Raw genomic sequence first — 21,380 nt, 5'->3', positions numbered from 1 at the left:
TTATCACACACTTTTTAAAAGTGACATCTAACACTCAGCGACTAGGGTTGTCTAATTTCACTATTGATGGTGCCTACCTCTTATGCTCCTCAAAATAGACAACACATACACACACACACACACACACACACACACACACACACACACACACACTCATGAATCAGATAATAAAGGATGCAAGTAGCGACAATGCTCACCCTTTGACCCCGACCTCTTTGAAGTAGTTAGAACATTTTACTTGGAAGTGACAGAAACTCAGTTCAAGCTGCCAAACCCTAATCAAGCTTGGAAAAAAAAGAAAGAAAAAAACCCAAAATGGACTTTTGAACTACCAAAGTGGGCATGACTTCATATAGATCAGATTCTTCCCCGTGGCAACACCGTCTCTTTAGGGGCTATTTGGAAACATATGAGGGTGCTTTGTTTATCACAACTTAGTGGGGGGTGGCATTTAGGGCACCTGTCAAGGATATACAGGTGGGGCACTAGGCAAAACATTCCACCCAAGGGGGAGTTTTAAAAATTTCCTCAGAATGACAGTAGCTCTCCCTTTGAGAAATCGGAAGCAGGTGATGAAAGCATTTCACCAAGACTCTCTCTCTTGGCTCTGATTTGCTCATGTGATGCTGGCTGCATTCCCAGGTGGGATCACTGCAGGTATTGACAAAATAGCCACCTTTAGCCTCAAACTACCTGTTGAGCGAGCGACGTCCACAGAACAACAGTCCCTCTTTCTCATTTGCTTTAGGGGGGAATCCTGATTCCATTGAAGTAGGATTGGCCCTACTTGAGTAATTTATAAACCCTGGAGAGGGGAGGGATTCAGTGCTGTGGCTGGGCAGACTTGGGAGACACATCTTTCTTTAGAGTCCAGGGGTAGGGGCCGGGCTTACCCAACCACAAGCCTGAGAGGGATGGAGGAAGCTCCCAAAGAACAGTTGAATGGATGTCACCAGAGGGGAACAGATATAGGATGGACAGAAACCACACGTTCATTTTCTTTATGGTCTAATGTCCTGAATATTTCTTCAGTCACCCCACATTTCAGGATTCCCTAGTACAGAAGACTGATATACCATAAGTTTTTGTACTAGATTGTTCTCTTGTCCTCAGATACCTTTCCTCATCTCTCTCTTTTTGTCTCTCTCTTTTTTTTTTTTTTTTTTTTGTCAAACTTCTACTTATGCCTCAGGACTGAAATACCACCTCTTCTGTGGAGCTTCCTTTTTAGCTGTCCCTACTAACTTGTACCCCAACCCCCATGCACGCATAGCATTTTGCCCATGAAAAGAAGGAATTGAATTAATTAGCAAGGATAAGAAGCTGAACAATCCACATCCTTTATGGAAATGGAAAGCAGATGATGCTGGATTAAATGAGATCAAACAACATCAAACAAACAAATGTTTATTGAGTGTGTACCATGCACAAGGCTTTCCAAGTAAAAACCTTGCTGACTCTGTGTGTGTGTGTGTGTGTGTGTGTGTGTGTGCACGCATACACACACGTGCAGGCACATGCTTGCAGATGCTTAGAATCACAGGCTTTTATGATCTGGGTTTCTTAAAAATTATCTGGTTCAACCACTTCCTCATTCAGATCAGGTAACTGAGGCTGAAGTGGGTTTCTTTCTAGCTCTAAAAAGTATATGATCTGAGTCACTAAAAGGAAGGAAAGGTTGGCCCAATTCTAGGCCAAAAAAACCACAGCTATGTAGCTTAAACTTCCTGATTTAAATGCCATGCCACGATAAAGTTCTTGTCTACAGGATAATGACCACTCTAGAGAGAGGATCAAAATCAACACCAACCTCTTTATTTCCCCTACCCCTTTCTCTCTCTCTCAATTTCTCTCTCTTTCTCTCTCACTTCTCTTTCTTCCCTTATGTTTCTATTGCCTCTCTTAAAGAGAAATGGAAAGCCAAGAGGACTGAGTGGCAGGGCCAAGACATTGGGACCATGATTCATACTTTTTTTTTCTATCTTGCTGATGTGTTTATAGAAGTACACTATTTATGACTCAGTACATAGTGAAGAGACATAACAGATTTTTCTGGGAATTCAAAATATGCAAACAGAGTATGTATCAAATGCATGGGAATTACGGAGACATATGTTTTAAAACAAAGGTATAAAGGTGCTTACTCTTTGTGACAAAGTCCCTTCCATGTTGATGACAATATCCACATAGCCATTCTCTTGTGAAGAAGTCAGAACTGGCTAGAAATAATTACTTGAACCCTGTCATATTCAAAATGGAAAGTAGATATTCATTTGGATTCCTGCCAGGGATACTCAGGCACAAACATGTAGAAATATTTCCATAAAATATTGTTTACAAAAAAACTCCCAGGCCCATCTTGCCCACTGCCACCGCCCCTGTTGCCTGAAATCCCATCTCTGCATTCGGACTCTCTTCAGGTTTTGCCCCGCTTATCACTCATCCCACCTGCTTCCTGGTGCCTTTAGATCTTTTTTTTTTTGACATATTATATCCCGGTTCAAAAACAGCCTTATAAGATAGTGTCCTGTCTCCCCAGCCTAGCATCGGGGACTTCTTCCTTGACTCAGACCATCCATACACTGCTCTAGAATGTTTGGTGAATACATAGCGTATCTCTGGCACTGCTCCAGGTACTGGGTCACTAAACTGAACAAGAACAGGCTATTCCAGTGAGAGTGCCTAACAGTAAACAAGTAAATAGGCAAGTGATAAAAATGAAATTAGATAATGTGATAAGAAGTCCCCGGGGTGTTTTAAGAACCTCTGGATATCTGGCAAAGGTCACTCTTAGGAAGTGATATTGGGACCTGATAATAGAAAAGAGGTAATTTCTGGGGACATCTGAGGATGATCTCTCCAAGTTGAAGGAGAAACAAAGGCAAATTTCCAGAGTTGTGGAGGAATTTGTTTGAGGAATACAAATTTAGAAAGGTGATATGGTGGAGGGCAGTTAGTAAGATAAGAAGGTAAGCAAGAAGTCTAATCATGACATATCTAAAGCCATAGAAAAAGGAAGTTTTGGTTTTGTTGGAGGACCATAGAAAGTTATGATCTACTTTTCAATTTGAGAGGAACATGATTGATATTTTTAAAGAGTTTACATTGGCCTTTCTGTGGAAATACCATACCATAAACTGTATGGTATTCTTACCTTCACATATTCACATCCTGGTCTCATCTTTTCTCCTTGAGAATAAACTGGACCTACTGACTTCCTTGTAATGAATTGAAAACAGCAAATACATGAGATCCCACTTCTGATACTAGGCTGTGAAAAGACTTTGGCTTTCATCTCTTTCTCTCATTCTCTCTCTCTTTTCCTCTCCTGGTCTTTCTCTTCCTATGCTCTGTCACACATGCACATATGGCAGGTTTCATGTCGTGAGATGCCCTATGGAAAGGCTCACCCAACAAGGAAAAAAAGTGTCCCTTCTTAACAGCCAGCTACAATCACCAGCCACAGCCATGTGAGTGAGCTTGGAAGTTGTATTAGTTGGCTTGGGCTGCCATAACAAAATACCATGCACTGGATGGCTTAAACAACAGAAATTTGTTTTCCCTGGAGACTACAAGTCCAGGGTCAAGGTGTTGCCGGGTTGGTTTCTCCCGCAGCCTCTCCTCTTGGGTTACAGACATCTGCATCTCACTGTGTTCTCACATGGCCTTTCCTCAATGCATGTGAGTCTCTCCTGTCTTTCCCTCTTCTTATAAAGACACTAGTCATAGTGAATTAGGACCCCACCCTGCAGCCTCATTTAACCTTAATTACCTCTTCAAATGCCCTATCTTTAAATACAGTAACATTCTAAAGTATTATAGGTTAGGGCTTTAATATATGCATTATGAGGACACAATTGGGCCAAGATCAAAAGTAGATCCTCCCTTAAATGAGCCTGAAGATAACTACCATTATAGTGACACTTCAATTTTTAACCTTGTGAGAGACCCTGAGTCAGAGCAGCACCACCAAGCCATGTCTAGATTACTACCCCACAGAAATGGTGAGACAGAAATTAGTTATTGTTTAAGCAGCCAAATTTGGAGGTTATGTTTTACACAGAGGTAGATAACTAATACAGATATTGGTATCAGGAGTGGGATGCAATCTAAAAATATCTAAATATGTGAAGTTGGCTTCAGAAACAGGCAGAAGGTAGAGACTGGAAAAGTTTTGAAGAACATGTTACAGGAATCCTAAATTGCTTGCACTAACAGATTGTTAGTGCAAATATAGACTTTGAAGATGTTTCCAATGAGGGTTCAAAAGGAAAAGAGAGGAAACTAGAGGAAAGGCAATCCTTTTTTCTTTGTTATATAGTGGCAGAAAGCTTAGCAACAGTGTCACCTGAAGTTATGTGGAAAGCAAATGTTTGTAATGAACTTGTTGATATAGCTAATGAGCTTTCCAAATAAAGTGTTCAAGGTATTGCCTGCTTTTGTTTTACTATGTAAAGTAAAAGGTGAGAGAAGAGAGTTAAATTGAGGAAATAACTATTAAACATAAAGGATCCAGGACTGGATGGTTTAAAAATTACTAGCTTTTTCAGGTACCAAAAGAGGCCAAAATTAATAAATGGCTACAAAGCAAAGTTCAGAACCATAGCACTGCCAGGAAAATGTAGTCTACAGGTAAGAGCGAAGTAGGACTGTTAGGCTTATTGTTAGGATGTCTGAAAGATCAGAGGTGGCACCTCAAAATATCCATCACATAAAAAGTCATTTGAAGAGATCAAGGTTGTGCATCACAGAGCCTCTCAACTTGACACAGGGCAGGCGAGCTGCAAAATTGGGGCTTAGCCTGAGAGGGTTCTTGGCTTTGCCCAGGAAAGAATTCACGGGTGCATTGTTGGTGGTAGACAGCAACTTTTATAGAAGCAGCTGTGCACAGCACAGTGGAAGTACTACTTCTAGCAGACAGGGCTACCCCATAGGCAGAATGCCTAGAGTAGCAGCTCAGAGGTAGTTCTGCAATCATATTTATAACCTACTTTTAAGTGTACGCAAATTAAGGGGAAGATTATGCAGAAATTTTTAGAAAAGGGGTCTGGGTCATTGGGTCACTGCCATGGAAAGAAGCAGTAACTTTCAGGTGTTGCCATGGCAATGGTAAACTGACATGGCATTGGTAGGTATGTCTATGGAGAGCTGTTTTTGCCTCTTCCCTGTTTTAGCTAGTCCTCAATGTGTTACAGTATCTTACTGAGCCCTGCCTCCAGAGTTGAGTACCACCTCCTACCTCAAACTGAGCTATAGGGTCTCTAGGAAACCTAAGGGCATTGCACCTAACCATCTCAGCAAGAGCCAAAGATAGGAAAAAATCATATGGATCTTAATAACATTTATGGGTGTTGCTTTTGTCTAATGAAGAAAATATCAATGATATTTGCAGGATGCTAACTGTTTTTGATAAAACAATATAAACGTTGTCAGCTTGAACTTAAAGGGTGTTGCCAGTATAAAATCAAAAAGTGCTTCTTGGACCCCCCATTAGTTTCCTGGCAGGAAGCAGGCTGATAAAACTACTCTGTTTCAAATGTGTGCTAACTTTGACAAAAAAGGAAAGGTGGCTGGGAGCAGGGAGGCAAGAGTCTAGAGAACAGAGATGGAAGCCATAGAGAATCATTACCAGGGATTGAGACTTAACTAACAAACTACGACCGTTTGCCCAATTAGATGTCATAATTCCTCCTCTGGATTTCCTATTTTCCCTCTTTATGAAAAGAGGGTTTATGGTATCCTTTGTTCATTTTACCATTGTCTGTTGGCTGTGTAGGGACAGATAACCTTATAGACTGAGAAGAACTGTACTTTAAGAGATGTACTTACTGAACAATACCTGAGGGGTCTCAGACATAAATGAACCAACCCAAATGATGAGATTCTAGACTCCAAGCTGTTGCTGCAATGGAGTAAGAGTTTAGGGCACCTTGAAAGACCATATTTTGCATTTAGGAGGGATATAAATTATTGAGAGGCAGAGAGCAGTCTTCTGCAGGCAGCCTCTAAGATGGTTCCCAGTGATTCATGCCTCATGGCTTTTATGCCTCTGTGTAATCCCATCCTCTTGAAGCAGAACAGGATCTAGTGCCTTACTTGTTGCAAATGGAATAATAGTGAAAGCAATGGATGTCATTTAGTACAAAAAGATTGCAAGTTCTCTGTAGCTTTATATTTCTCTTTCAATATTGATCTCTCTCCCTTCCTCCAAAAACTCCAAGGGCAGGCAGAAGCAAGTTGCCACATTGTGGCTAGCTCTAAGGAGAGGCCCACGGGGCAAGGAAGTGATGTCTCCAGCCACCTTCTGTCAGGGAGAAACTGAGCCTTCCCACAGCTGTTGAGAGAGCTGAAGGTGCATCCTTTCCTATTCATGATTTGGGGTGGCTGCAGCCTTGGGGAGTATCTGACTACAGTCTGTTGAGAGACCCTGGGTCATAAGAGCTTAATTAACCCAGGTCTGGATTCTTGATCTATGAAATTTATCAGATGTTAGGTTCTTGTTGTTTTAAGTCTGTACATTGTTATATAATTTGTTACACAGCAACAGATAACTAATATAGACTGTAGCAAGATAGGAGCCGAGGCAGAAAGACCTGTTAGGAGGCTATAATTCACCACCATCAAACATTCCAAACGTATGTGTCAAATCAGTTATTGAACAACTTAAGATGTTCTCTGGACTCTGCTCTTGTTCTCAAGCAGTCTGTTTGCTGTGGACAACTCTTTTGCCCAGTTTTGTGTAATACACACTCTGCAAAATTTAAGTCTCATGATTCATCTTCTGCTAGCCTTTTACAACTGCTATATGTAATAATTGAATACATTAATCCTCTACAATAGCATAAATCAAGGTATTTCTATATATTTAGTTGTACTTGTGTCTATATCCTGTCAAATTTTGAAGCCCTAACATCTGGGACCCTGTCTTACCCAATTTTGTATTTTCTCAACACCTATAACAGTGCCAGTTGCAGAACAAGCATTTTCTTCTGTTTCAATTTTTGGCAATTTTAACATCTGTGTAATCTCCAGTGATGTCCCCTCTTATATTACTGATACTGCTCATAAACGTTGTCTCCTTTTCTCTTTATTAATTTAGCTGAAATTTTATAGATTTTATCAATCTTCTAATGCCAAAATATTTCAGTTTGTTATTTTTTCTCTTGCTATCCATTTCTATTTCTTTAGTTTCCACTATTTGCTTTTTCTTTTTTTTCTTTTTTTTTTTAATTACTGATTATTTGGGCATAACTTGCTCTTTTTTTCTGTACTCTGAAAGTGAAGCTTAGAACATTGGTTTTAGATCTTTTTGATTCCGTAATATAAACACTTTAAGCTATAATTTCCTCTAAGCATTGTGAGAAGTCCAACTCCAGGCTAAAATCCTACATATAATTCTTTGGGCCTGAACACTGGCAATTACAAAGGCTTCAAATGACTGACTTCACAGGGAACAGTTACCATCCCCACAGCAGCCTTTGTTCACAATGAATGCACTGCAGGTTCTAAGGACAGTTGCAGCCCAGAACTCAAGCCCCTCAGGGCCAGTCATACTCACACACATAGTGGTATTCTTAGCCCATGTGCCTCCATTCAGAAACCTTCTTACCATGTGTTTCAGCTGAGATGCTTTTAGTCATCTGTGCTGAGATTATCAGGGAGATTTGACTAAGACTTTTTCCCTGATTCAGTCTTTTACAATACTAATCTTTCTTTCTATCCCTCTCCTCATACTCTAGGCCTATAGAATGGTAGGGAACTTTTGTTCAGAGATCTTTGACAGTGAGACAATTTCCCTTTCCTGCACTTCACGTCACCTGACCCTTGCCTAATGCTATTTCAAAGGGCAAAATGGAACATTGGGGACCTAGTACCTCTTTAAATTTTGGCTTCTTGCTTATAATACATCACAGTAAGAGTGAAACTGGCTCCATTGTCCCATAGAACTCTTGTTTATGGTTTCCTTTGAATAAACATAGAAATTGACACTCCCAGTCTTAAAACTTGAGGAATTTACATTTGTTTTATGTGCGTTACTTTCTCAGGAAACCAGCCATAAGCCTTGCCAAATAGTATCAAGGAGCTGAAACTTACCAGATCACTGCATCTGGACATCAGACCCCTCACCTGTCATGACTGCCTAACTAACCACCTGTTGCCTGTTCACCAACTCCTCTTTATTACCCCTCCCTAATTCCCGTTTCCCCAGACATAGTCACATTTTTTCCCTGTTATATAAGCCCCTAATTTTAGTTGGGTGAGGAGACGAATTTGAGACTAATCTCCCATTCTCTTTGGCAGCAGCACCCAAATAAAGCCTTCTTCCTGGCAATACTCAGTGTCTCAGTGATTGGCTTTCTATGCAGCATGTGGGAGGACCTAGACAGAACACCAGGCATTTCAGTAAGAAGTACCCAAAGACTTGATGGCTACTTCAATTGGACTCATTGTCCTAATTGACCTCCTAAACGCCTGGTAGCTTTGACACACTGCTTTAGCTGAATTCACCATTTTCATGTTTTGTGTTTTTATTATCATACACTTCAAAACATATTCTAGTCTCCCTAATTTTTAGTCTTACATTTTTTAAAGGAAATATGATAATCTTTGCTTTTCTGTTTTAAATATTTAACCTAGTTGATATTACTAAATTTTAGTGTATTTGTTTTCTGATGTCCACCTAATTTTTATTCTCTTTTACCTCTTTTTCCCCATTGGATTTAATATTAATGATATTTCATTATATCTCTACTACTGGAGATAAAACGTTTGTCTCATATATTAGAGCTTGCTTTAAGATTTACAAAGCATGATTAAATTATCACTCTCTATCTTCAGAGACTTCTATAAACTTAACAGACGATGCAAGGACCTTACAACAATGTTTCCATCTTCTTTGTCCATCTTTTGTGCTACTTTTTTCACAAATTTTATTTTTATATATTCTATGAGCCCAATGATGTAATAATTTTTGCTTCAATTAGTCCACTCTTTCATATGAAAATCTTCAAAGGAGAAAACAAAACATATATTTACCATTTTTTGCACTCTTCCTTCCACTGTAGAGACTCAAAGTTCTAACTGACATACTTTTTCTTCAGCATGAAGAACTCCTTTTAACATTTCTTGTAACATTTGCACTGTTGATGACAATTCTTTCAGATTTATTTATCAAAAGAAGTCTTTATTTCAACCTTTCTTTGAAAGATATTTTCACTGGGTATAATAAAATTTCATGTTAACTGTTCTTCTTTGCTTCTTCTTCCTTTTTTCTCCTTCCTTCAGCATTTAAAAACTGAAACTCCATTGTGTCTTCTTTCTTTCTCTTTCTTTCTTTTTCTCCGTTTTCCTTCCTTCCTTCCCTCCCTCCCTCCCTCCTTCCTTCCTCTCTTTCTCTCTTCCTTGTCTTTCTTTTTTTTTGTTTTTATTTTTTTTTTACAATGCATTTTCTGAATTTTTTTTTTTTTATTCCCTGTATGCAAAATGTGTTTTTCTCTCTGACTGTTTTTTAAGACTTTTATTATCAATTTGTAAAAATCTAATTACTATATGCCTTTATGTGAATTTATTTGGGGTTATACTATTAAGTATTCGTTGAATTTCTTGAGCTTCTAACTTTATAATTTTCATGAAACCTGGAGAAATTCTTCCCATTATTTCTTCAGATTTTTCTTCCTGCTCCCCCTTCCTTAGCTGGGATGACAGTTAACACATTAGATTGATTTTTACTCTCATGCAGGTTACAATGGCAAAATTACTTTACTTAAGTCTTTTTTTTTTTTTTTTTCTGGCATTCAAGTTGAAGAATACTTTCAATTTTCTGTGTTTAGTTCCGTCACTTTTCATAGGCATTGATTGATATTCTATTAATTCCAGAGAGTGATTTTTTTTTTCCCAAAAGTTCAGATAATTCTGTCTCATTTTCCATTTGGTTGTGTCTGAAGCCTCACTGTGACTACGTTTAATTTTCATCCATGAGCATATTATTAAGAGCTGCTTTATAACCCTTTGTCTGCTAGCGCCATCTTGTCTTGTATTTTCACATATTTGTTCACATTTTTCTGCTTTGTTTTGTATCTGGTAACTTTATTGCTAGATATTTAAAAATGGCTGAATTTTTTCTGTTCCTTTCATGAGTGTTAAAGTTTGTTTGGTAAGATCATGTAGTAACATGTAGATCAAATGAATCCTGTTGAAACTTGGTTGGACAATTTTTGCATCAGGCAGGTTTCTCTATACCTTTGTAGGTGTCTATAAAACATTTTAAAGTGAATATATTGGGATAATCTTTCTCTTTTAGCTAGAGTGATTATATGGATTTAAATGTATTATATTTATTGTAATTTTAAGTTTTTTCTTAATCTTCAAATTAAAAAAATTTCTTTACTCTTTACTGTGGGACTAGTTTAGCCCCAGTGATAAATTACAAACCTTTATAGTCTTCGGCAGATACCTGGGTGTTGAAAAGGTTGCTCAGCTCTGGCTATTTGAGCTCCAGTCTTTCAGTTATTTTCACTGGGTTTGTTGTTTTCATCCAGAAGTTGAGCTAGGAACATACATTTGAGATTCTTTCTAACTTGGGTTTATAATCATATAAACCAGTTTTAAATGTTTTTTACTCTATCCCATTTGTGAAAACTGTTAGTATAAACATCTATTTTCTATCATTAAAATGGGAATGATACTAACCATTGCTAAATTTTATTTAGCATTTACAATGTGTCAGTTTCTACTCTAAGTGCTTTACATATATTCACTCATTCAATATTTACAGTGACTTTATGAATGTGTTAATTTCTGGGGGCTACTATAAAATTAGCACAAACTGGGTGGCTTATAAACAGGAGTTTATTCTCTCTTCCTTCTGGAGGCCGGAAGACCAAAATCAAGGTGTCGATGGGGGCATGCTCCCTTGGGAGGTGCTCGGGGAGAGGCTTCTGCTGGCTGTCAGCATTCCTTGACACATGACCCCATGACTGCCTCCCTCTAATCTCTGCCTCTGTGATCACAATAGCTCCTCCTCTGTGTGTTCTCTTCTTGTCTGTCTCAAATTTCTCTCAGCAATTCTCTTATAAGGATACTGGTCATTAGATTCAGGACCCACCTGGGTGAACAAGGATTTTGTCTCAAGATTTATTTTTATTTTTATTTTACTTTAGGTGTATACTATACCCAGCATTTCTCCCCATGTTATCCCTCTCCACCCTCCCCACCCCCCACTGTCCCTCCCCTACCCCCCCAAACTGCCCCCAGTGTGTGATGCTCCTTTTCCTGAGTCCACGTGTTCTCATTGTTCAACTCCCACCTATGAGTGAGAACACACGGTGTTTGGTTTTCTGTTCTTGTGTTAGTTTGCTGAGAATGATGGCTTCCAGATTCATGCAAGTCGCTGCAAAGGACACAAACTCATCATTTTTTATAGCTGCGTGGTATTCCATGGTGTATATGTACCACAGTTTCTTTATCCAGTCTATCGTTGATAGGCATTTGGGTTGGTTCCAGGTCTTTGCTATTATACACAGTGCTGCAATGAACATATTATCTCAAGATTCTTAATTATATTAGCAAAGATCCTTTTTTTTCAAATAAAGTAGCATTATAGGTTCCAGGAATTTGATATTATAGACTTATCTTTTTTTTTTTTTTTTTTTTTTTTTTTGTGGGGGAGCATCATTCAACCTGCTATAGTGAGTAAACTACTAGTGTTATTAGATCTTCTTTTCAAAGACCATACAGCCAAGATTTCAACCAGGCAGCCTGGTTTCAGAGTCCCTGCACTTAAACTCTTCACAATGTTGGCTATGTTATAGAATCATTCTGAGGGTTAAAGCTAATTCTATAAAGCACCAAACAGTGTGCCTGACACATAGTAAGCCACAAAGCTTGTAACTTTTATTATTATGAATAAATCTTTTATTGGTTAAACTTATTTGATTAGTGTGTAGCATTCAAATAGCATGGAGTGAATCTTCCAGTCAACACAACTTCCAATTAAAGATTTATTTATAACTATTAAATTCAGACTCCTGTGCTGAGAAAACAGAAATTTAAAGCCAGAGAAATAGGATAGCCTCTGGGATGGCATGACAAGAATTTTAACTTTGGGCTTCCTTGCTTACTTTTTGGAGACACAGATGAGCTGGCACAATAAATATTTAATATGACATGATGTTAGTTTATACCAATTAGGAGTTGCAGGATCAAATAGCAAGGAGTGAGTGACTAGCTCTCCTCTAGACCAATGTGAGTTAAAATAGTTATGCCTTTAGCATCTTTGTTTCATAGGGTTTAGATACCTTGGGGAAAGAACATTTAAAATAAATATTTACAGCTATTATATTAGCAGCTCTACACTGACTGTTCTCAAGCTATGTCTGCTCCACACACACACACACACACACACACACACACACACACACACACTCCTAAAGGACAGGCTGCTGCATATCTGGCTGCTTTTGGAAAATGTCTCCCCTCAGCTATGTTAGTGCTCTATGAGGTATTGCTCATTATCGATAAGCATTATTTATTTATTTATTTATTGGCCTATTGAATTTGTTGGAATATGGAGGGACTTGAAAAGTTCTAGAAACTCTATCCATCTGTGCAATTTGTGTCTATTATTTTTCAAATTGTGATGCTTGCTATCTCAGGACCACAAACACCTGTGGGCTAGGGACCAGCAGCACCCCTTTCAGTGGGGTTAGTGCTCAACATGTATCACTGAGGCCAACAGTCTTCACATGCCATGGTTGACAGCATTACTGGCTACTGCACCTTTCACAATGCTCTGTAATTGTTTCCTCTCTCCTGGCACCAAACTCAACTGCAGTACTGAAGACTGGATACCAACCCAACTATTTGCTATTTGCATCAGTTTTATCTGGTACTTACGACTCTCCAATCTTCATCCATAACTTAGTTACACTACTAGGAATATTGGTTATATCTACTTCATAGAGCTGTTGGAAGGATTATGAGAAAATACTTTATAAACTGTAAAGCTCTGTGTAATGAATTATTACATTATTTGCTTGAGAAAGACATTGAATTAATGAAACTCCTTTGTTCTGACAAGTCTTCCTTAGAAACAAACAAAAATAAACAAAAAATAGTAACAATAAAAACCAGAAAACAAAAAAGTCATTTTACTCCAAAAGACAGAAAATGCTACAAAAAATAATCTAATCACCCAACAGAACTGCATGAAGGAATGTCTTTCTTCCTGGTCTTTCTACCCTTATGTTTATAATTCCTTTAACAGATGAGCACTCTTTACTCTTTACTTTAATTACCTTTCCCAGGGATTCTTATTTTATTAAACTGCCATGTTGTCTGAAAAAGGAGGCCTTTGTCGTATTCAAACTGAAATGTAAGAATAGCTTTCGATGCTAGTGGAGAGGACAAAGTTTGTTGGTTTAACTCAGGGATGGACAAAATAATCCATGTGCTAAAAATGTTTTTATATCTTTTTAAATAGTTGAAAAAAATCTAAGGAATAACATTTTGTGACACATGAATATTATATGAAATCCAAATTTCAGTGACCATAAATGAAGGTCTGTTGTAACACGCCCACACACTTTCATTTACCATTGTCTATGGCTGCTTTCAGGCCACAAGGCAAAGTTAGAAATTGTGAGAGATACTCTGTGTCTTCAAAGCTGAAAACATTTTTTACTTTAAGTAAAAAATAGACAAAATTTTGGCAAACTCATTTCTGTCTTCAGCCCACCTATTGATCATTTACTTAGTTCCAAGCTGATAATAGTGAGTTGAGTAAGACATGGATGCTGTCCTCCAGACGTTCATATCCATTAGCAGGAAAAGACAAGAAATCAGAACATTTAAAAGATCCCACCCAGGCTGTGAAGGGGTAGAGGCAGGAAGGAGTTTGTGGGGCTGTGCTTCCAGCTCAGGCAAATCGAGGTGGACCCAGCGGCTACTGTGGCAGCCTGTCTACCTACCTGTGCGCCTACAACTTCTGCCAGTGCACCTTCCTCTAGACTATTTTCCCAGTGCACCTTCCTCTAGACTAGGTTTGGCTCCATTATTGAGGCCAATGATTTCCAGAGCTCTCTTCTGTGCATCAGGGACAATGTGTAAAAGAAACATCTGGGGAAGTCAATCCCACTGTCTTACAGATGGGAGCTCCCTCCTTCTGAATTTGGAAGCAACTTCCTGGAGCCGCCTCCCATCTGTGGAGTTCTTGCAGAAGCTGGTTTGAAAGTGGCTATTGGAGATGCCACAACAGGCAGCCCTGTGACTGGAAGCGCTCCTCCTTGTGTGTGCCTGCATTTGTGGTCTTGGAGGAGACCACCTTGGGAGCATCTTCTGCCTCTTCGTCAGGAGCTTTTCTATCAGCCTGTCCCATGAGGTTTCCATCCTCAGGCCCCATGCCCCAGGGGAGTCAATTGCCAGCTGCTTCCCTGCCACTCTACATGAAAATGCCCTGGAACTTAGATGCAGGGCTGGGACTGGGATAAGGCAGGTGAGGCTCTCATTTCAGATGCAATATTGGAGGCACCAAAAACTCAATAATCAACATAAGTAAGATTTGAATATACATTTAAAAAATCAAAATCAATGTAAACATCCATAATGAACAGAAGGTGGGATCAATAACAATGCTGGGCAAAGCTATATTTGCATTTGAGGCAAAAGTTGAGATGCAGAAAAAGGAAGAGGTATGTCCCATCTGAAATGAACGCTTTCTTCTTTAAATTGTTAATTCTGGGGAAATCCACAGATGGAGAGGTCATTCTTAAAGCTGTGACAGTGGAAATTTTGGGAAGAGCACTCAAATTTGAGTGAGATAACAGGGTTCTTAGTTCTGACCCTGTCAAGACTTGCAGTGTGAGTTTAGAAGTCACAACCATTCCCAGGGCCTCAGTTTCCCCATTGTAAATGAAACGGGATGGGTGAAATGATTTGGACTTACTATAACTATGGGATGTTTTGTGTACATATATTTCTATAATGTACCAACACACAAGACTCATGTGCGTCCTCCTCCTGGATCCAGCCAAGGTGTGATGATGGATATTGCACAGACTTCTCCAAAACGCTCTTGTTTGTGGGGGCTAGAAGCTGCCTGGAAGTCATTTCAGTGACTGGGACATGAGCTCACCACTTCCAGACAAGCAGTTTCTGTAAGCATGTAGTCTGCATTGACTGTGAGGTGCTGGTGGAGGGACTGGCCATTGAGCAGCGGAAAGGTTGACCGAAGTTTCCCAATGGGGATCATCACTCCACTAGGACATTAAAGGCATTGTGTACAAAATACTTGCAACATCTTGTTACAGTCCAAAATCCATGCCCTACACCCAGCTGGCAAGACTTACCCGTTGAAAGAAGTGGGTTTAAAGACAGATTTTGCATTTTATGACTGGCATATGTTGAAACAGGATACACTAGGTTTCAATGAGCTTTCTAGGGGCTTATTCTCAAGTTTTAATCACAATAAAAATACTCAACAGGGCAAATACAGACAAATGATATCTTCTTTTATTACTTAAGAACATTGAATTTACTGTATGAAAATTATGTTTTCAGATCTGCCTACCTCTTCTGAATTCAAGGTTCTCAAGAGCAAAGAAAGGAATGTAATTAATTTCTGTAATCTAGTTTCTTACTACAAAGCCTGGTATGAAATGTACAGCCACATACATATTATCTGAGGTGTATTTAAACTCGTGTAACCACAGAGAAAGGACCTTGGAAACCAAATAGTTCATACAATATCTATATTATAAACCAGGAACCAGAAGCTGAGTTTTCATAGCAATTTAGTGAAAGAAATGAAGCTTGAGAACAATATGTTTTGCTTTTTACTTCCAATCCCTGACCTGAGTAATAAAATCACCTGGACTTAGATGGAAATTTTCCTTCATGTGGAGACTCAACTGAAGATGGGTATACCTTTTGAAATATTAAAAAATATGCAGGTTGGGAATACTTTGCTTTTAAATTGAACATGCACGATCTAGAAAAACAAACAAACAAATAAACAAACCCACATGTTTAGACAGACAAGTAAACAAGGGAGAGTCCCAATACACTCTTGTGCATCAGTGTGACCTTAGGCAAGTGATTAAACTTTTCTGGGTCGGCTTCTTAATCAACAAAATGGGAAGCATCATCCCAATAATTTATAATTCTAAGATTACACATTTATAAAATTTAGTATGAAGTGGCTCTAAGGGTCAGCAAGGAATATGGTTCATTTTGAAATATGACTCCTTAGGAGGGAGGCTGCTGCATTAGGGGCACAGTGCGGAGGGCAGGTGGAGCGGACAACATACCTTTCTCCTTTCCTCTTCCAATCCTCCAATGTCTCCATTCTGGTTTAGGCAATTCATAATTTTAGGTTTACTTTATCTTTCCTCTCCTTTTGGGCTATTCAACTTCAGAATAGTAAATAGGAAACTTTGCTTTTAGATCTTGCTTCCAAACTCAGATCCATCACTTCCTGTGTAACCCTGGGCAAACCACCTACATTATTTGAATCTTGGTTTTGTTTATTCATAAACTGGAGAAACTCCTTACTTTAATATAGATAATGAATGACTTAATTTTGCATCCAAAGTATCTAACCCATAGTGGATGATTAATGAATACTAACTTATGGTTAAAAGCATTTTTCCTTCCTATTAAAAGAGTTTTCAGTTTAGGATTATCACTTGGGTTTGGGGTTGTTTACTTGAAAATGACTTTTTGTTTCTCCCAGTCTTAAGTATACATTTATTCAACTCAACCTTCATTTTTCTTGACTTTCAGCTTGTATAATGACTGGTGAATTTCAAAGGAGTTACTTTGCTGGATACATACTTGAATTACAGATATGCAGAACATTTGGCTGACACCAACTTTTTTCTACCTGTTGTTGATAATTAGGGATCTATTAGAGATGCTTGCTTAGAAGGCAACATTGCGTGGGTGTGTTTTATCTTGTATGTAATAGAAAAATAACTGCAAAAAAAATCAAATGGTGAATTTACAAGGTGTAGGAAACAGTAGCAACTATGATTAATCTTTGAAAAAGTATCAGAAAAGCTTTGAAATAGCTGCAGGGAAGAGGAAACTACAAAAAGCAGCACTGTGGCTTTGTAAAAGAACCAATTAGCATACCTTGAAATGAAAACTATACGAATGGTAATTTTAAAATCGAACACAGATTTGATATAGGGAGAAGTGAATTTAAAGATACATGAGTTTTCCAGAATGAAGCATATAAAGATAAAAAATGCAAAATATGGAGGAGAGAAAAGAAATATAGAGATGGTTTAAGGTTGGTTCAGAATTCCAGAAAAAGAGAATATAAGGACAAGACACTATTTGAACAAAAATTGGGCATTTTCCAAAAGCAATGGGAAACATGACCTGCAGATTCCAGAATCCAGGAATATTTTACACAGTTAAACAAACGAAAAAATTGCAACATAGTGAAATACAAAGCAAACATAAAACCAGAAAAATATCTTGAGTCAGTGAGATAAAAGCTAGGTTGTCCTGAAAGCATAAGAGAAGAAAAAAATTATGTCATCAGGGAAGATAATACCTTGTGAAAATATATTTCAAGAAAATGAGAAAATATACATTTTTAGAAAAACAAATATTGAAAAAGTTTACAAGTAAGTTTTCAATAATACAAATTCCCAAGGGTTTTATTTATTTATTTTTCTTTTTGAGATGGAGGCTCGCTCTGTCATCAAGGCTGGAGTGCAGTGTTGTGATCTCGGCTCACTGCAACCTCTGCCTCCCAGGTTCAAGCGATGCTCCCGCCTCAGCCTCTGGAGAAGCTAGCATAACCATGCTCAGCTAATGTTTGTATTTTTAGTAGTGATGGGGTTTCACCATGTTGGCCAGGCGGGTCTCAAACTGTGATCTCAGGTGGTCCACTTGCCTTGGCCTCCCAAAATGCTGGGATTACAGGTGTAACCCACTGTGTCAGGCCCCAAGGATTTACTCTAAAAAACTTGTTACTAAATAAAAGATCTGAGATGCAGAAAGGAAGGAAGGAAGATCAAAGAAAGTCACGAATGACTGGGCAAAACGAAGGGAACACTGACGCATAGAACACTAGGAGAGTCAACATCAGGGGACCTGAGTCACACGGGTACGTAGCACCCAAGTATGTTAGTGACAGGGAATCTGTGTGGTTCTGCAGCAACCACAATTCTTGCTTTCTCAAAAGAAAGGATCTGACTGAGGGACATAAGACAGAAGGAGAGACGGAGGCAAGTTTTAGAGCAGGAGTGAAAGTTTATCAAAAAGCTTTAGAGCAGGAAGGAAAGGCAGTAAAGTGCACTTGGAAGAGGGAAAAGTGGGTTTTGACCTTTGACTTGGGGCTTTATATGCTGGCATGTTTCTGGGGAGTTGCATCTCTTCTCCCCAATTCTTTCCTTGGGGTGGGCTTTCCGCATGCCCAGTGGCCTGCCAACACTTGGGAGGGGCTGCATACACAGTGTGTTGAATGGAGTTGTGCACATGCTCACTTGAGGAGTTTTTTCCCCTTACTAGCCGTGTTTATATCCCAGTTCAACTCTGCCATTTTGCCTCTTACTTCACCTGCCTGTGCCCACTGGCCCAACACCTCAGGTTTTATTGGGAAGCTGTTGATCACCAGTTTCAGGTGTTTTCTATTTACCGGGAGCCTGCCTTTCCCTGGTGTTGGCTGTGACCAATTATTATTTTAGAGAAATAATAATTCACAGCTGCCTGACCATCACCTGATGGCCACCTGACATCCTTGGTTGGATGAGGTGGGAGGTCCCTCTCCTGCCCTGCACCTATCTACCTGACTACCTATTATAACAATAGTATGTATGATTAGTTATTTTCTTTAAAAAGGTAGCATTAAAATGCAAAATGTGTAATCATTTATAAGTTTTCAGGGAAATAAATGTAGTTAAACTGTTTTCAAGAACTTGCATTATCTAAGAGATCAGTAGGTATTAATTAGCTCTAGATGAAGCTAAGTGGAGTTTGTATGTCTGCTGTAAGTTCAAAGGTAATTCTACTGAAAGAATGGGAACAGCGTAAAACTGTGTCTTAGGAAGCTTCCTTCTGCTACTAGCTTTTCCAGGTCCACTCTTTCCTGATCTGCACCCTGCTTGGTGCCTTGAGAGAATGAGCTTTGTGGACTGCATCAAGGGGCACTCTTGCCCTCTGGCTTCTGACTGGATTCAGCCAAAGGGGAGCACCAGCAGGAGAGCAGAGGGAGGGAGGAGAATGAGGAGGTGGAGGCTGGACATGAGAGGCTGCCTCCCTGTGTGGTTGGAATGGGCGGGCTGCTTCTCTGAGTGAAGGTTTCAGCTCCTGCCAGGCAGCCCTCACTACTCAGCCTTCTCTGCCCTTGGGTTCCAGTAAGTGTGCTTTTCTCAAATCCCTTCAAACTGAGGGGTCAAAACTGGCCCCCGCTCTTCCCAGTTTTTTGGTTTCCCTTAATTCTGTCCACTGCTTTTTAAATAGCCCCTCTATTTAAGTCACATCACATTAAGCTATTTTGAGTTATGTCAACTGTCAATTGTTCACAAATACAAACTTTACAGTAAAGGAAACACACATTAATCAGAAAGATCCAAAAACAGGCAAGAAGCAGAAGAAAAGAAAAAGGTAGGCCAAGGTTAAATAAAGAGAAATTTTTAAATTAGAAGATTAAGAAAAATTTTAAAATTGCAATAAATATAATACATTTAAATCCATATAATCACTCTAGCTAAAAGAGAAAGATTATCCCAATATATTCACTTTAAAATACCTACAAAAGGTGTAGAGAAATGTTGCAGTGAAAGAACAGGAAAATATGACACGACCTATTTAGTGATGAAAAGAAAGCTGGTGTGTCTCTATTATAGATATAGGATCTTTTGATCTATAGACAGATCAAAAGATTTTAAGGCAAAAAGAAGCCTTACTAATTGTAATAAAAGTTACTTAATGACAAAATAGGCCGGGTGCGGTAGTTCAGGCCTGTAATCCCAGCACTTTAGGAGGCCGAGGCAGGCAGATCACCTGAGGTCATGAGTTTGAGATTAGCCTGGCCAACATGGTGAAATCCTGTCTCTGCTAAAAATACTAAAATTAGCCAGGCATGGTGGCAGGCGCCTGTAGTCCCAGGTACTTGGGAAGCTGAGGGCAGGAGAATGGCTTGAACCTGGGAGACAGAGGTTGCAGTGAGCTAAGATCACACCATGGCACTCCAGCCTGGGCGACAGAGCCAGACTCCATGTCAAAAATAGTAATAATAATGACAAAATATTAAAAATTAGAAACATGTTTAATTCATATTACTAAATTATTACTAAAACTTCAAAATATATGAAACAATATATACATAACTTCATGTGTATATTATTATCTATTGACATTGATTTATCTTGTCAATATCTATGTCAATATATATTATCAATGTCAATAGATAATAATCATCATGGTCAGAAAATGTAACACTTCCTTTCTGGTAACTGATAGAAAAAGGGTAAATTATCAGTAATAATATAACATATTGATGTAATATTTGATTAAAATGAAAGAATTATTCTTCTGATTTCTTAGTGTGCAAATATCAAACACCATATTTAATAATGATTTATTAAACATTCTTTTAAAGCACACATATTCATACTAAGCAATAAAATAAGCCTCAGCAAATTTCAGCATTAAATTATGCAAAGTCTGGTCTCTTTTCATAGTAAATTTGGAAATTGAGATTTAGACAACACTGAGTCAAAGGAAAATTATAAGTCATGTTCAGAAATATTTTTAATTAAGCAAAAATAGAACACAACATAAAAATAAGAAAATGTGAGAATGTAGCTAAATCTGTACTTAGAGGGAAATTTATCTCCTCAAATATGTATATTGGAAAAAGAAGTGCTAAAGCTTAGTGAGTTAAACATAAATATCAAGAATTTAGAAAATAACAAATGTTGGTGAGGATGTGGAGAAATTAGAAACATTATAGACCACTGGTAGGAATCTAAAATGGTACAGTCACTTTGGAAAACAGTTCTACAGCTCTGTAAATGGTTAAACACAGAGTTATTATGTGATCTAGCAATTCCACTGGTAGGTATTTTTCCAAGAAAAATGAAAATGAGAGGGGCATGATGGCTCACGCTTGTAATCCCAGCACTTTGGGAGGCCGAGGCAGGCAGATCACGAGGTCAGGAGATCAAGACCATCCTGGCCAACATGATGAAACCCCTCTCTACTAAAATACAAAAAATTAGCTGGGCATGGTGGTGCATACCTGTAGTCCCAGCTACTGGTGTGGCTGAGGCAGGAGAATCGCTGGAACCCAGGAGGTGGGGGTTGCAGTGAGCTGATATCACGCCACTGTGCTCCAGCCTGGTGGGAGAGTAAGACTCTATCTC

This window comes from Sapajus apella, unplaced genomic scaffold (assembly GCF_009761245.1).
Source record: "Sapajus apella isolate SASKATOON/1434 unplaced genomic scaffold, GSC_monkey_1.0 scaffold31, whole genome shotgun sequence".
In the NCBI taxonomy this organism is placed as follows: domain Eukaryota; kingdom Metazoa; phylum Chordata; class Mammalia; order Primates; family Cebidae; genus Sapajus; species Sapajus apella.
Note: the sequence above shows the minus strand (reverse complement) of the source record.